Source organism: Zonotrichia leucophrys, chromosome 2, assembly GCF_028769735.1.
Source record: "Zonotrichia leucophrys gambelii isolate GWCS_2022_RI chromosome 2, RI_Zleu_2.0, whole genome shotgun sequence".
NCBI classification, from domain to species: domain Eukaryota; kingdom Metazoa; phylum Chordata; class Aves; order Passeriformes; family Passerellidae; genus Zonotrichia; species Zonotrichia leucophrys.
In genome coordinates, this window is record NC_088171.1 from 149,521,101 (window position 1) to 149,528,156 (window position 7,056).

Consider the following 7,056-nt stretch of genomic DNA (forward strand, 5'->3'; position numbering starts at 1 on the left):
GTATGGAAGCACCGTGCTCCTGTGTCCTGGAACATCAGCTGTGTTCCTCGGTTCATTTGTATCACTCCACTTCTGCCCCAGTGTAAAGAAGTGGTTTAACCTATTTTAGATCAACTGGTGGATTAACTCCCCTCTGTTCCCCATTCCCACCATTCTCTCATGCCTCAACCTGGAAAAGGCAGCTGAAACATCTGAAGAAGCTCAGCAAATAACCACCAGAAAGACTGACCCTGCAAACACGTCTCATAGGAAGAGACAGAGTAATTTAATTTTTTTTGGAATGCAGGAATAGAGGGTTGTTTACAAATACCTTTGCTGGAGAAAAAAGGTCTGGCATCTCAGGGTGTAGTTATCTGTTAGACAAAGAGCAAATATCTGTGGCTTTGGAATGTAACACTGCAAAGACAAAGAAGGAGATGTATCTTCTCTAAACCCCAGAGAAATTAGAGCAGAACTGGAGGCTTTCTGAAAAGGGGGCTCCAGTTTAAATGGGTGGATGCTGGGATGACTGGGAAAGACTTTCTCACCTCCATTAGGCCATCAGTAACCTTAGAAAGAAGTCCCGCTGGCTTTCAAGTCCTTCCAGCCTTGAGAAACAAGAGGGTCGTGCCTGTTTTAATATTCCATGGGTTAATACATCCTGCAGTGACTTACTGAAACCTCTGCACATCAGGTACAGTACTAGCAGTGGCCGAACTGTTGGGATTGTATGGACAAACCATCCAATCATTTGCTTTAATTATGACAATACAAATCTGCTTGCTTTATGCAGTGTTTGTCGTAAGATGAATCATGGTTACCAAAATTATCGTGTAGACAATTCTGTGTATAATAGCAGGCCAAGAGGTTAGAAGAGGAAGGGTTTCCGGGTTGGGTAGGAGGCACAAAGTAAAGCTACCAGATAAACAAGCCATAACTTCTGTCAAGAACCTATCAACAGATTCCCACCACATGCTCTGCAAATGGGCAGCTGTACAGAGGAGTCCGTCTGAACCGGCGTCTTGAGCGCACCGTGTTTTCCAAGCAATGTGGGCAGGGTGGCATTTCCAGCTCTAAATACTATCAATCAAGAGAGGCCTTCCCTGGGAAGACAGGATTTGGGCAGTCTCCAAGCTATCCAAAACATCAAGGGGTTGGATACTGGGCTTTGGTCTAAGCTCCTGTCTAATGAACTTCAGGAATGAATTTATAAGGATCCTTCTCTGGAGAGATGCTGACTGTGGGTTCAAAGGACGGATGAGCCAACAGCTGGGCTCTGGCCCAAGGCTTTCATGCCATGCCCTACTCCCATGTGGACTTCCCCTAGGCAAGTCTCTTGGGGGAATCTGTTTAACTGATCTGCAGCAATTTCCATTTCTCCCCATCTGTAGAGACAAACAAGCACTTCTGGGCCTTTTTTAGAGTCCTCTTTTGGAGGAGGCGGAAGTAAAACTGCTCTAAACAAAACCTTCACCACTATTTTGCTCCTGGGTACTTGAACCCCCTAGAGGGAAATTTGTTTGGTTGCTTTAAGGTCATGTTAGTGAGGTCATATTAAGGTCTACTGAGGGGTCAAAGAGAAGCCAAGGGGTATCCTGCAAGACCTTCAAGATATTCCCAAGAGTTCAGACTAGTCCTTGCTCTTTGGCTTTTCCTACTGAAAAGATCACAGGTGATGTGCTTGGAGGAGATAGGTTTGGATCAGAGTTCTCAGCACATGGTGTGTAACTCTTGGGGATGGTCCTGTGCAGGGTCAGGAGTTGGGTTCAGTGATCCATTTGGGTCACTTCCAACTCAGGGTATTTTATGATTCCATTACCTTCTCATTGGGATGGCAGAAGCTCCTCTCTGTGAGCTTTCCCTGAGTTTGCTGTGAGCTGAACAAGGACTTTCTCCTACATATAAACTCGGCTTTATTTCATCTGACAGGCTCTTTCTTGTTGCATAGCAGTTGGAAAGAAGAACCTCAGTCCTGAGCTGGGCTGTTAGCTCTGCTTACAGCCATGAAGGAAAAGCAAAATCCTTTGTGTTAGAACTCAGACCCATACCCCCATACCTAAATTAATCTGATCTGTGGCACTATTGACAAGAATCATGAAGGACAGTTTCGGGAACTAAGACCTTGATATCCTTGATAAGGAGCTGGCAGAGGCAGCTGCAGGCAGGGAAGTTCTCTCCTCTGTGGTAGGCAGCAGTAGCCTGCAGGTTGTTTAATATACCCTCAAATAAGAACACTTAGAGAAACTCACATCTCTGCCAGGGAAGTTTGGGTGCTTTTTTGATGCATTTGAAGAAGAAAGAATCAGAAAGATGGGAAATTTGTGAGTCATCATCCCATGACATATTTGAAAGGTATGTAGATGTGACACTTAGGGACATAGTGGTGGCCTTGACATAGCTGAGAGAAGGATTGGACTTGATAATCTTATACATCCTTTCCAGCCAAGTGATCCTGCAATTCTATGGCTGCAGTGGATATTCTCCCTGGCATCCCCATTAAGCTCCAATAGCCAAACAGGGCCCACCACAAAGCACTGAAATACTACAGTGAAGTGATTGATTATTTCTTGTGTTAGGAGACATACTGCAATCCCAGTCTGCCCTGCCTGGGATGCCCTGCAGAGCATGGGATGTGTGTTGTGATGTGACATTTCAGGTGGCACCACCTATCATAAACCTCACTCAGAACTTCCCATGACAGTCTTGCTCATCACGTAGTTAGCATTTGCAATGGATGCTGATACGAGTCCATGAGCACCCACACCACACCAGAGCCCCTCCTGCATCACCAGCACCCTCTTCCCAAGGGTGTAGGGATAAAGACCCTCTTCCTCTTTCTCAGCACACTGGAGGCCTTCCTGTTTTCTGCTGCATGACCACAAAAGCTCAGACAAATGTGGGGAGATCACACTTGTCCCTTTCCTGGGCCTCACCATGGGAAGGCGATAAAGTGCCCGGCTTTAAAAGCTTTTTCTTCCTAAAATGGGAGTCTTCCAGCTCTGATCCAAGCACTGGCACCCTCCCCAGAGCTCCTGTTTTGGGACTAATTGTGTCCAGAAGGGGAAAAGCAAGCCAGCCCACATTTGTTTTCCTATGTCATCCTTTGCAGGGTATCACGTCCGTGCATTCCCTGTCTGTTTTCCCTTGTCCTGCTTTCCTCGTCCTTGTTCTTACTAGCCCTGCCCTTCATGGAACTCAGCTTGTTGTTGAACTTGTTGGGTCCCTCTCCTTTCCTTCCTCCTTTATTACTTTGTGGCTTGGGTTCCTCTGCAGTGTCTTCCTCATTTTCCTCTGTCCCAGAATAGCTGTGGAGATCAGACCTGTCTTCTCCCAAATCCTTGCCCAGAGCCACTCCTGCCCTTACACCTGGAAGACAGGTACAGAAGAGCAGAGTGACCTGTGCTCATATTCCTAACATGGCAATTCCATTTTCCTCAGCCTTTCTGCCCACAGAGCCCACACCTGCCAGCAGGCCTTAGTAATGTTGATTAGCCTGACTAATGAGACTCTTGTGCATATCTCAGAGAGACCAAACCCCAGAGGGACCAGGAAGGAAGAAATTGCCCTCGCACGTGGCTGTGTTGTTTCCTCTTGGCAGTTACCAAGAGGTCGTGGAGGGAAGGCAGAGCTTGCTCAGAGCCCAGGGGGAAGCTAGGCTGGCAGATAACCCAACGTGTGGGGTCAGGGGCTCATTATCTGGTGCAGAATTGGAGATCTTCAGCTTTGCTGGGCACTGATATGTTTGCAGTATGACTGAGGGTTGGCTGTTTTACAGCTTTGCCTTGCTGCAGATTTCTGGGCTGTAACAGGAAAAACCTTGCAAAGACAGAAGTGCTTTGAATCGTGCTGGATACAATGCAGGTGGGACACACAACAGGGAGAGAAGTATACTCAATCATTTCTGGATACCCTTCCCCTAGCATGTCAACAGACTGCAGATGTCTGTGTGCTGTGACTCAGGCTCTTGGTCAGAGATTTTGTGTCCCAGGAATGACTGAGATTCCCAAGAAATATGTGAGAGATTTTTCATCATCTTTCTTTGCTGGCCTCTGGGCAGCTGGTAGAAGAGGATATTTCTAATTTGCTTTACAGGATTTTAGATGCACAAAAGAAGCACAGCACATCAAAGAGGAATGAACGCTGTAATTCCCTGAAAGGTCGGGGCATTTTACAGAGCTCTTTATTGCTGTTAAGCTCTTTAGGGAACGCATTCTGTCTACCACAGACTCAGTGGTGGTAGTTTGACATGCAATGCCCATCCATCCTGATTACTGTTTCAGCCTCTAGGGAATGATCCAGATCCTCAAAGACTGCTAAGTACTGGATTGAATCTAAAATCATCGGGAATTTGGCATCTCAATCTTTAAATACTCTGCATAAAGGGCTGCCCTGCAAAAGCTGACTTGTGTGTGTGTGTGCTTTGCCTTGGCAGTCTCTGCATGTGTTCAGTGATGCATGGAATCACTCACATTGTCCTTGAAAGTGTCCCTATTTTGTCATATCTAGCTGTTCTCATTAGAGAAAGGGCAGGCTGGAGTAGGAACAGGACAATTCTAATCCCTTTTGGTGATTAATAAGATGCAACCCAAGGAGATACCCTGAGCAGAGGGACGGTGCAGATCAGGGGGTGAGAGACCTTGCCCCACTCTCCAGAAACACAGATGGATGCTTCAGCAGCAATAGGAACTGGCAGGTGGAAGGTGCCCCCCAAAACTGTGCCATTTGGGGAAATATTTAGGAAATATAATAGAAATATAATGATAGCTGTGTTTTTGGTTCTCATTTTTAACTTTGTGCCCTGAGCACAAATAGGTGATTTTAAATAGGACAGAAGTTTAGCAAGTACTGCATCCTGAGAAAAAGCAAGATGTTAACTAGTATAGATTAAATAGAAAGCTCGAAAAGGCACCAAAAATAGGTTAGTTTGTGAAAAAATTGATCTCTTTCCAATTTTCAGAGACTGTGTCTTTGATAAGGAACCAGATCCTGTTTTGGAGCTGCTATAAAATGAAGAAGAACTGTTGAAAGCTCTGGATAAGGCAATAGGCATTAAAAATAAAGAGAATTATCCAGTCTCAGGAGGCTTTTATGGGAAGTGAATAATACACTGACAGTAAGGGGAATTCAGACTACCACAAGTGAAGTTTACAGCAGACAGACAGAGCTTTGACTGAGACGTTGTTTAGGAGCTTAAAAAAATCTAAGCAAATAATTTTAGAGATTTTATACTGACATCAAATGAACAACTGAACTGAGAAAGATGTTAAGACATTTCTGTATATGGCAAAAATACTGCTGATAGCAAGAGAATGGGAGGTGTGAATCTGTGGGTTGTTGGAACAAAGAAGCTAAAATAAGCTATGCACAGGGCCTGCACATTTTCTACTGTTTCTCTGAGTAGCCTTGGCAAAACAGTGCTGTTAACAGCTCTGTGTATGTGACACACATTTTCATTACAAGCATCTTGGGAGGCATGGAAAGATCTGAGCATGTGTGGTGGGTTGGTAGGCCCGAGTTTTTGGGAGTTTGCAGGAAAGTGCAGATCTCTGAGGCCAAAAATTGCTTTTTCCAACAGAGGGACTGGTGGAAAATGGAGTCAGAAATGTGAAGTGGTCAGCCTGGCTGAGAAGTCACAGCCTGACCCATGTGTGCTGATGCATCATTTGAAAGATGATGGCTGTGAGGTGCCTGTATCAGTGATTTACAGAAATAAGGAAATAGATGAGGCAGAAGGAAGCCATAGTACAATTGGGCCCTGGGAAGTGAAACCATGACCAGAACAGCAGTCTTACCTCCCAAGGGATTGTGCCAAAGTGTTGGTGGCTCTCATCACCACCCCTGGAGGGAAAATCCTCTTCAGAGGAATAGAGGTCCCAGCAGAAGGGCACTGACTCAGCTGCATTGCTTGGAAATTACAGACTCCACTGGAACAGGTACTGGAACACCCAGTTCCCTGTATTGCAGTGATACTGATGGTTCAAGTTTTATACCATTGGGTTGGTCAGGGAAATGGGTTAGGTTAAACATATGTGTGTTGCAAGAAGCAAACTCCTGCAAACCCTGTTGCAAGAGGCAGTTTGAGGCATTGTTTATATTGTGTTTCTGTGGAATAGAGATGGCTGTACCACGGTCAGATCTCAGGGAAGCAGAGTACTACTCCAGGATGCTCTAGCTTGGACCAATGCCTGCTCTTCTGACGGGTAACACCAGTGAGTGCTAGGAAAAGCTGATCACTAGACTTGATAAGTTCATAATAGCCCTCCAGATGGAGTGGCCATAGATGTGAGTGAGGAAATGTGCAGCAACAACAGCAGTTATTGCTGTTCATGCCACAGATTTTGCAGTTTTCCTAGGATAATTTTTTTTTGGCATTTGCATTTTTTCATTGATATAATGTCATCTAAAACATTCCCCCACACTGAGGCTAGAATTTTGCAGCATCCTTAGCCTCTTTAGGCTTTTAGGAGACTTTAAACATGGCTCTTTAAAACATCCTAGTGAGTTTGTCCTGGGGTGAATGATTTCAGCATAGATGCCTGAGATGCATTCTTTTTCTGTGCTTGGAAGTACTGACTTCTGAGTGACTGAGTGGATGGACTGCTGGGGGAATTAGGACATCAAGTTCTGATGTTACAACATGCCAGGAAGAAAAACCAAACCAGAGTAGTATAGCATCATAGTCTGGTTCTGGTTTTCATCTTGGCTGTTCCTCAGGGAGACAGAGCAGAACAGCAGAGTTTGCTGGGATTCATGTTCATTTTCACAGATTTTTGTATACTCATCTGCAATTCAGGGGATTTAGTGATCCAAATACAAGTGGAACATATCCTTAACCTCTCCCCAACACAGGCAATGTGTATGAAAATATATACATTGACATGTATTTTTTCTTATAGCCAAGAGATTTCACTTCTTGACTTCATCTCTTCCCTGAGAAGGTTCAGACTTTTTCATGAATGAATGAGTTGTCACTAGTGACATGTGGGCTAGTATACTTCTTTCCCATTTCATTGGCATCTAAAATCTTTGTTGTGGACAGCTCTGGAAACAACCTTCTTGTCCTTTATTCTTAAGCAT

At 44.8% G+C, this 7,056-nt stretch overlaps 1 long non-coding RNA gene across 1 annotated transcript in view; it reads left to right on the forward strand.

Moving 5' to 3' along the window:
• LOC135444694 (uncharacterized) overlaps positions 1-7,056 on the forward strand; it is a 33,886-nt gene that overhangs the window by 22,376 nt on the left and 4,454 nt on the right. The gene's annotated exons all lie outside the window — the stretch shown is intronic.